Here is a 10354-nt window from a genome sequence, read left to right as displayed (position 1 = left end):
GGGGGGGGGGGGGGGGAAGAAGTCCTACAGGAAATAATGTAACAATGGAAAAATGAAGCAAAATCTGATGATTTACTTTGAATAACATCCTGACACAAACAGAGCACAGGGAAGACATTACCCTTCCCCTTTACAACACTTCTATTGTAGCAAAACATCAATGTCAAATTTTGAATTTCTACGAGTGGAAATCCTGCTTGCTGATGGGCAGACTTCAGGGGGCTGCTGCGCCCGTAGGACAGCCTGCCCATCACCGCAGTCTTAGGCCTCACAGAACAGTAGGTTTTACAATCAAAACTCCTCTTAAGCATGCTTAAATGCTGCAGTGAAGTCACAGCTGCTGGAAATTACTGTAGCTCCATTCAAGGCAATAGTGATATTGATATGCACCAGCTGAAGCCCCCTGCACTGAGCAGACAGAGCCTTGTTGGCACCAGCAGAGCCTCAGCCCGCCCCCCCCATCTAACTGTGCCCGAGCAGGGTATGGAAGCAGGTAGGAAGGCACACTAGGTAAGCAGGAGCATTTCCTTACACACATTATAATGTGACAGGTTTTTCTAACACAGGCTGGCTCTTGAGAGTGGGCTGAGCCAGAGCATTGGCAGCAGCTTGGCAAAACTCCCCTCGCAGGATTGTTTGGGAGGCTTTGGTGCAAGCCATAATTGTGGAAACTGTGCAAAGAGGCTGCGCTTTGGGCTTGGTTTCGAAAGTTACTTGAAAGCTTCTTAGATCTGGGAAGTGTGGTTTTTTTCTTGTTCCCCCTCCCCCTTTCACCCACAGCATAGATGGCAAGTGTTCATCACCTGTTTATCAGAGCACCGACTGCGTCTCAAACAGTTGCAAGGACGTTGTTTCTGCAAGAAGAGAGAAGCAGAGAAATATAAATCAAATAAACATAACAAATGCAAAGGCAGGGATCAGGTTACGAGTCAGTTGTGAAGGGGGGGGGAATCTAACATGTTTTGAAGTAAAACGATATCTTATGGTGTCGGAACAATAATTCTCAAAATGGGGAAGCACGTTTGCTGTGTGTGTAAAGACACGTGAGATAGTTCTCTCTCTGCTCACATCAAGGAATACTTGTTCTCATTAACTGGCATTAGAAACCAGTGAGATCTGGCAACATACCATGCCTTTGTCAACTGTCATGCTAATACCTCGGTTTAAACAATTGCCTGTCCTTTTTTATAACCTTTCAAATGCACATTTTTGTTATGCCAGTTCTATGGCATTCTCAACGGTAAGAAGCCTCAGATTTTTCTTCCTGCATTTCTGATACAAGGCGGAAATGTTGGTGAAGGTATAACAGGAAGAAACAAATAATGATAACAAAGAGCCAAGCTTAGGGAATTCTGTTATCAGATTAGGAAGAAGCAGAAAAAAAAACCAAAACCTTGCAACCCTCCAAGAACCATGTTAGGACTGATCGATATTAGCTTTCTATTTATAGAGCATCTTTCATTCTGAGGCTGTGTGGTGTTTATAAATTAATAAACATGTGTGCAAGAATCCCATCATCCATTATTGATGTACCAGCACTTACAGTTTATGAAAATTATTATTTTTAACACTGTGAAAGTTTTGGAAAGAATCACAAAATGACTTTTTGTATCCCTTTCTCTCTGCTCTATAATTCAGGCAGGAGGAGCATTATAGCTGAGTGTGAGGACATGCTTTTGCAAAAGAATGTCTCAAAAAAACAGCTGAACTCACCACGTTGTTCCCAGGGATTACTCCTGGCAGAATTTGGGGTAATCTTACATAAAAACCTTTACAAAAGTAATACTTCCTTAATTTTGAATTAACATGCAGAGATGTCTTCAGTCTCTCTGATATCTTAAGGCAGGTAATTTTGTTTCCTTGCCCATGGGCCAGTTCTTAGGGATCTGTCTCCGCATCACAACCACAAGCAGCAGTAACTGCCACCATTTAAGGCAGTTTTGGTATTTGAATGCCCCTGGAGTATGCCATGGAAGGTAAAGGAATTAATCTAAAGATGTCGTCTTCTGTCTGGGAACATCTTGTGAAACTCTTAAGAGGCCACTTCCATTATTTTGATGATAAACCCTGTTTTAAATACTACTGGTGTGCCTGAAATTTTGTTTCAATTTGTTTAAGATCAAAACAGAGAGGAGACAACTTCTTTAATGGAAGGCAAAATGGAAAATGACCCCTAAAAGGAGAAGTGGGGGGAAAGCTGACATTTTAATTACACCTACAACACAGCACAAGAGTCAGAATTTAGATGTGGCTGTAAAACTCTTCCAGACTTGTGAGCTCTGCAAGATCTTGACTTTTTGATGTATATCGGCTTACTTTGTAAGAAGAACTCATTAATGCCATGAGGAAAGTTGTATTAACAAATACACAATTTAAGCATGCCATCATATCAAACCGATATATTTAGGCTTCAATTTTAGAACCAGTTCAGTGTGCAACTACCTCTGTATGTGTGAGTAATCAGCTTGGGGTTGGGCTTTTAATATCAGACTTCTTTTTTTAATTGAAGAATGGTGTCAGGTGCTAATTAGCACAGATGAATATGCTTTTATTTTGCCATATGCAAGCAACGGAAAGAAGTAGTTTATAAACTGAGAGCAAGAAGACTGGAAGCTCAAACTAATCAAGGAAGGGAGAGGATTCAGTCGCTCTAGATCTGACTCTTGATATTTAGAGGAAAGGCTGTGTGATATGGGGAAGGCCAATTTGGAAAGTTACAAAAGTTGAGGGCCTCTGGAGCAGATAACTGACCCATTCTGGGCAGAGGGTATGACTTCATTATCTTCAGTTTGTTTATCTTCTCAAGCAGCCTTTTTTACATCATTTGTATTTCACTGATGTATTTGTCTCTGTTCACTGCACAGCACAAACTCAGGCATGCTTGAAGTTTGTTTCTGTTTTCAGTCCTGAGGAAGGGCTTGAGTCACTGAAAGCTCCTCTCTCTTCCAACTACATCTAACAAAAGACACTGCTTCTCCATACAAATCGTTATTCTCTATCACCTCAGTAGCAACACTGCTGCTGCTATTGCTATTGCGATATACCTTATCAAACAACTAACGTGTGCTTGAATAAGCAACAGTAAGATCACAGAGATCTTTCACCCCATGAGTTACAAGAAAAGCGAACATACACATCATGGTATGCCATCATTTCGAAAAGGATCCATTTGCAGAACAAAGTACAGGAACAAAACTGTAGATTGAGCAAAATGAGCTTCAGGAAAGTGATATATTTTGTTTGACAAACCTACATGCTATTGAACAAGCTTCTGTTCACATGTCTTTTCCTACCCTACATGTAGTCTGCTAAATAAAAAGTAAAGACATGTCATGCTTCAAGTCTGTTCAAGTTCATATGCAGCAAAAACAAAATCAAGGTCAAACAGAAAATCTTTAATGGCTGTACTGTCAACGTGCCTCGCAGGACTTGAAATCTACGAGTTTATACAGACAGGATGTATAAAACAGTGTAAGAAAACCCCTGCAATTTCTTTCTGATTATAAAAATAAACTGTCCTACGTTAAATGTGCTGCTTAGAAAGTAACTAAATCCTCAAATTTTAGCTGAGCATAAAAATACCTACGAATGCATTTTTAAAGAATGCAGCACTTTGGTCTAGAATGCAAGGGGGGGGGGGGGTAGAGAAAAAAAGAGCTGCTGTTGATGAGAGGGAGCCTGGTAACTGAATATGGGTTGAGGAGATAGTTACTAATGCAACAGGCAGGCACATTCTTGGGGGGGAGGGCGCAGGGAGCCTTCTGCATGGTTACTACACAAAGTCGCTTCATGGATTATCTGATGTTGCAAGAACCTGATTGCTGGCAGCTTTCTCATCAGCGTCTCATCTGTGTCTTCATTTAGTAAATCTAATCATGTGAGCATGTTAGTCAAATCTGAGACCGTGTCTAACTACCAGAGTGCCTCTGCAGCAGGCGTTTCCTGTAAACACACTACTGCCTGTGCTTCTGCAGAGGCAAAACCAGGAGAATCATCTGACACAACGGGATTTTCTTTTACTTGCTGCTGAAATAATGCTGAAAGAAGTAATTTGTGCAAAGGGGAAATTCAAAAAAACAAGCCACAAAACACTGATAAAGCTTTCTCATAAGAGGCTCTGTTTATTTTCTAGTTTCAGTCTCATCTGAACATTGCACACTTTATGAAGAATTCTGTAAGCAAGGAAGGAAAATGACCCTGATTTTACAAACAGAAACTGTTGTGCACTAATGAAGGCTGTAGAATTTTTGTATTACAACTCCTGCCCAAATGCCCCAGGTAATTTTAAAAAGGACTTCTAAAGTTTATTCTTTAACGCTGAGCCATTAGGTTACACTCTGATCGTGGTTTCAAGCTTATCTCTTGAAACGCTAAAACAGTGCATATTGGTTTTATTTATCTATTCATGCCAGCACAGAGAATTTCATGTAATGACTTGACGGCTGGAGCACGGGCTTAAAAAAAAACACAACTGCCACACTTTGTGAGCCCTGTGAGAAGACTTGCCCAAGATCACACAGGAAGTCTGTGGCAGAGCTGGGACTGAGCCCAGATCCCCTAAATCCCATTTGTGCCTTAACCACACGACGGGCCAGATTTAATAGCTGTCTAAATATGAATCTAAAATGAGAGTCCCTGTGCAAAAGAATGAAACTTGGCTGATCTCCTGCTGCCAGGTATAGACTGGGTATTTTGCTACTCAGGTCAGTTTTTTTTGAGACAGACATCCACAGTAAGCCTTGAAAGACTTTAAATTTAGGTAAAGGCTTCCTGTTGCCTGATCAGCTCTGTTTTCAATCTCTCCGACAGTGAGGGTTTTCTCATGTGAGCTATGCAGAAGAGCAGGACTTGAGCCAGTTTGCAAGACTGTTAGTATGGAGTTTTACATAATGTAAATGTACTTACTGTAATTTAAAAGAACTAATAAATTTAAGTACATTAGGAGTGTGGAGACTGAAAGGAAACTTTTCAGCTTTCAGCAATATTATTTTATTTTTTCCTGTTGTTATGGAGGAGATTATCACAATTTTGGGCAAGCCGCCTGGTTCCAAAGTCTAGTTTGGGGCTCCGTTTAATATTGCAAGACTGTGTAGTAACATATAGTACAGAACAGTAAACACAGGTCTGTCAGTGCATTTGTTGTAGAAGTTTTTACTTCATACATAATACATTGATTGCTGAAGCTTCTCCAGAAAGGCAGCAAATGTCCTCAACACAAGGCAAAACAGAGGGAGAAGAAAATCTAGATTTGTTTTTACAAGTTGGCCCTTGCCTCGTATCAAACATTTCCAGCACCTTAAGCATAAATCATGGAGGTCACTGCGGCTAATCTGGAAAAATAAATTGGATGTTTTCATTTCAATTATGTAATGTGATATTATATGATATACTTTGAGGAAAAAAAGAGAAGTTTTAAGATATTCTGAGCTTCTAATTTTTTCCTGAAACAGTCTTTTTATTTTCTTATGTTTTCCACAGAGGTACCATATCTCAGTGGATAAAAACCATACGGCTTCTGTGTTCTCTGTTAAATCATATTTACAGTCATCCTCATTCCTGCCTCCAGAGAAACACCCCTTGTGATCAAGAAGGTCAGTGTATTTCACCTGAAAAAGTAAAATCTTTAAAAAGGGGTAAAAAAAGAAAGGGGGAGTAATGGGTTTTGGTATGTCATGAGGGCAAGGAATAGTGCAAAACCTGACACTGCAAAATCTTTCAGAAGACACAAAGTGAAAGCACAAGTTTAATATTTTTCCTTTTGTAAGCACTGAAGCTGTTTGTAACTCTTCAATATAAGGATTTTCAAATCACTAAAATAAGAAACCAATACCCCCCCCCCCCATTTTTTTAACAGTCCTGATTGTTAAAAGATTCACATGACGCCTGACGTTGGGTGTAGCAGAACTGGTAACTCCCACACCCATTTCCAGCGAAGTTCTGCTTTGTTCTTCTTGCCATACTGCCAGTTGTAGATAATCGATACTTCAACTTACATAGCAAGTCCCACTGAAGTGTACTGGCCTACTCCTGCGCTTAAACTTGGGAGTGTTTGTGGGATCAGGTTTGGTCACATAGTATAAATTTGTGTGCAGCAAGTTACAAAGAAATGTGAAGCTCTTGCAATGCAGTGGAATATTCTGCATGCATGTATAAACACCTCGCTTGGACACATCATACTGCAAGAAAAAATCGCACTTATAAAAACAACTGAAATTGCTGATTGTGCAAGAAGCCCTACACCAGTTCCCTTCTGTATCAATTTAAACCTCTTGGACCATTTTGGGCAGTGGGAGGATCAAGACTTAATGGCTGAGAACCTGTGAAGAAGCAGAATAAGCAAAACCCTGTGCTCTTGGGTTACACAGAGGTTTTTTAACATTCAGGAAAACATTTTGAGAAAACTTTAAAACAAACCCCACATAATTTTAGTTGCCATTATTTCAGAAATGTCGGCAATTCAGGAAGGATGATTTTTATGTTGAAGCAAATAAGCCACTGGGTGTGACCTAAACCTACTGATGTAAACTAAACTGACTTTAACAGGTCTCTGTGTGTCTTTGGGGAAAGAAACGAGACCACATGGAAGCTCACTTCTTAACCCATTTACTTGCAGAAGGTGCTAACCTCAGAGTCTAGCAGAGATTAAGCATTTTGCTAACAGTATCACAGAGCGCATTTAACTCCTAAAAAGCTCCTCAGTTACAACTGGAATACTCGGGGAAAAAAAAAAAAAAAGTCTTTGTCTGCTGTTTAATTCCACTTTGGCATCCATACCTCGGGAGAAGCAGCAATGCTATGCCAAACGGAACAGCTGAGCGCTTACGACTGTTGAAAGAAATGCAAAATACATGAATCCCTGGCCTTTTGGGCCCTGCCTGCAGCAAACAGCCCGGTGTCCATGTTGCTTCACCTCCCCACGAGGCAGCAGCCCCAATGTGGGGCCCACTTACTGAACTGCAGGCCCTTGGTCTCCTCAGGGCAGGCCAGCATCTCACCCACCAACGACCCACCAAAGGAACCCGATGGACAACACTTAGGACGTGCATCGCTTTTATTTACATTTACAAAGCACAGGGAAGGCCCCTGATGGCCCCTGCCGGGCGTACGCTTATGTCAGGCAATATAAGGCTTTATGTAACGGCCCTCGGCCGCGCTTTGTCATTCAGAGCGATGCCATCGCCGCGTCCCCCAGCATCACAACACACAAAGGCCGGCCGGGCCCCGACCCGCCGCTGTTACGGGGCCGCGCAACCGCCGCCGCTTCTCGAGCTTCCACCTGGCACGGCGGCGGCACAAAGGGCCCAGCCACTCGCGGTGGTGCCATCCCCACCGGCAGGCCCGACCCGGGCCACCACCGGCCGCGGTCCTTCACGCCAGTGCTGGGCCTCGCCGCCCACCCCGCGCATCACAGCCCGCCCGCCCCACCGGGGAGGAGGCGTGGCCTGCGTCAAGCGGGGGGGCGTGCCCTGCGCTGCGGGGCGTGGCCGAGCGGCGGGGCTGCCCCAGCAACAGCTGCCGCGGGAGCGGTTTACAAACAGTGCCCCGAGCGCCAGCGCCGCCGAGTCCGGGCTCCGGCGGCACCGCGGGCGGCCGCCCCCTCTCCCCTCCTCCCTCCGCCCCCACCTCAGGATGCCGGCCGGGGGAGGCGGCCCGGGCACAGGTGAGGGAGGGCTGGGGGTCAACTTCCAGGGGGCTCCGGCCCCTCTGTCCTCCTCCTGCTCCCCCCCCCACCCTCACAGCGGCACCTGAGGGAGGCGCAGCCCCTTCCCCTCGGGGCGGTCTCTGCCGTGAGGACCTGGTTGTGTGACCGAGCGCGGGGGGGTGGGAGGGCAGCTGTCTTCCGGGACATGTTGAGGGGATCTGGGGCATACACTCTCCCTTCCTTGTGAGGAAAAAGGGGGGGTGCTCAACGCCTCAGCCCCCGCCCCCCCCGAGCAAGCAGGGCCGCCCATCCCCGTGTTGTCCCGGCGCCTGGGAGGCTGGCGAGGCGCACTGACCGCCCCTGGGGAACAGGAGGAAGAGGAAGGGCAGGTGTGTGGGGGGGACGCGGGTCCCTGGGTGGGGGTAGGAAGGGCCGGGGAGGGGGGGCCAGGTGTGCGGCAGCCGGCCCAGCTCGGGCCGCGCCAGCCTCCGTCCCCCCCCCCGCGTCCGAGCAGCAGGTAACGAGACCCCCTTCCTGGGCAGTGGGAGGTGGCGGGCGCGGAGGGAGAAACCCTCCCTCCTTCACTCCCAGCCCCAAAGTTCCCGCTGTCCTCGGGATCACGTCCCCTTCCCCGGCTCCCCCCGCACAAGTAGGTGTCTGAAACTTCCCTCCTGTACCTGGGTGTTTGCTTTTCAATACTCCCGGCGTCGAGCCTGGGTTTTGGGGGTGCTTTTCTGCCGGGTGGTGATGGGGTGGTGGGGGTGGAGCGGGAAGAGACTTATTTCTTTGTGAGTCAAAGATGTTCCTGGAAGAAGGATTTGTAGTAAGTGGCTCATGGGGCGGAGGAAGGGGGGCTTGTTAATGAAAAGTTTATTGATCCGTTTTGCCAGTTTTTGTTTCGTTTACCTTTGTCTTCTAAAGACTGAGCCCTTCCTGATAATTTCTTTGGCGTTGTGTTTTTTTTTTTTTTTTTTTAAAGGGGAATAGGAAGTTTAGAAAATAAATAATTAAGTCTCAACTGACTTCTTAAGCAACAAAAGAGGTTGCCAAGCGAGGACAATCAAATTCTAGAATACCTAGAGATTGGATTTCATTCCTGTTCCGTGATACCCACTGGACTTTCTGTTTCGGGGGGGTGGGGTGGGGGTGGGTTTTTTGTTTGTTTGTTTCCCACACAGAAACCTGCAGCCAAAGTAAGATCTGTGTGTGCTCTAATGAGCCATCCCATAAAATGTGCTGTGTGACTCCCTGTAAGTATCTGAATTGGAGTGTAATAGTTTTGAAGTGGTGGTGAACAAAAATCTTTATGTTGGGTTATTGATCTGCTGATGAAAGGCGTTTGAATTTGAAAAGGGTTTAGTTTAGGGGTTTTGTGTGTTTAAATGTTTTTTTAGGTAACATTTTTTTTTTTTCCATTTCTGAAATGACCTTGAGAGCTTTAAAACTACATCAGTTTCTACCAGTGGGTTTGAGGGGGAGGCAGTAGCAGAAGGATCTAGTGAAAATCGAAAATAGAAATGGGAACTGAAGTAGATGCAGTGAAATAATTTCTTATAGAAGTACGTGAAAAGGGAAGTTTTTGTAAGAATGTGTGAAAAAGAAGAGAGGGAAATAACACAGTTTCAGATGCAAGGAGAGAGAAGGAGCATATCATTCTTCACATTTTATTAGGCCCTGAAATGCAGGAGTGATATGATCTGGAAGACACAGAAATAAAACGCCTAACTACAAGTTGAATAGCAGGCATTGACTTGCTGACCAGTGCTTACATGGTTGGTGGGGGCTGTTTTTGCGTCTGCAAAGGTATCGGAGCACAGTGCTATGACAATGGCTTGCAAAGCTTTAACGCCATTTTTTATTGCTCTTAGGAGCTCTTATTAACTGTAGGTTTGGGAATACGACTAATACTTTAATTTGTGATGTCCACACTAAGGTTTAAGCGTTTCCTTGGATAATATAAAAGGACAGTTTCAAATAAGTAGGATAAACTGCATTCTTTGGCAGAGGGAGAGGGAAGAGGGAAAGGGTGGAGGAGGTATTTTTTCTTCCCCTTTACTAGTTCTGTAACTGAGTCAATATTTTAAGATCTGTGGCAGGAATGTGGCTTTGTGATCACTAATCTTTCTGTAACATTTTTTTAATAAGCAGTATTGTAATTCTGCACAAAATATTTGGATTTTGTATCTCACAGCTCGTTCTTGAAATCAGCATGAGTTTTGGCTTTAAGTTTTTAGGTTGGTGAATATGAAAAACAAATAACTTTAGAAACATGGCTATTACAGTGATTATTGATTGGCTTGGCCTACAGCCAAGCAACTCTTCTGCGTACACCAGAGTTGCTGATTTAAATTCTACTGCTGCTGTTTTATATGTTAGCCTTTTTTAATCGTTAAACGGTATATGCAGCTATTTAAGAACAGTAGATCAGTTTTTTAGTTAAGGTTTTCAATTATGTCTTCATCGCTTTGGAGTTGGTTGAATGACTTGACATGAGATTAAGCACAACAAAAGAAAAGGCAGGGGAACAACAGCTGCCTTCCAGTACCAGAGCACTAGTATTCTGAGCAGTTAAGCGTTTTACCTTTTAGTATTACGTGGTGTCAGGTTTAAATGTTCATCTTTATGTTCGTCTTTATAAGAACCTTAGACATTCTGATAAAACATCAGACACTCAAATCCTGGATATTCGTGTTTGGGGGTTGTTTGTCTCTT

At 44.2% G+C, this 10354-nt stretch overlaps 1 protein-coding gene across 2 annotated transcripts in view; it reads left to right on the top strand.

Annotated features, from left to right (window-relative positions):
- The first annotated feature begins 7499 nt into the window (after positions 1 to 7499).
- ZNF217 (zinc finger protein 217) overlaps positions 7500 to 10354 on the top strand; it is a 28588-nt gene continuing 25733 nt past the window's right edge. Inside the window, exon 1 of one of the 2 annotated variants that reach the window (XM_061441807.1) lies at positions 7500 to 7660. The gene's annotated coding sequence lies outside the window, so the exon portion shown is untranslated. Of the gene's footprint in view, positions 7661 to 7702; positions 8032 to 10354 lie in introns of those variants that run through there. The other variant, XM_061441809.1, reaches the window with a different exon arrangement.

Source organism: Pezoporus flaviventris, unplaced genomic scaffold (assembly GCF_033815535.1).
Source record: "Pezoporus flaviventris isolate CSIRO_AGI_PZ_B2104156 unplaced genomic scaffold, CSIRO_AGI_Pfla_v1 ptg000213l, whole genome shotgun sequence".
Classification (NCBI taxonomy): domain Eukaryota; kingdom Metazoa; phylum Chordata; class Aves; order Psittaciformes; family Psittacidae; genus Pezoporus; species Pezoporus flaviventris.
The sequence above is the reverse complement of the archived record's forward strand: the minus strand, read 5'-3'. Positions and strand labels throughout refer to the sequence as shown.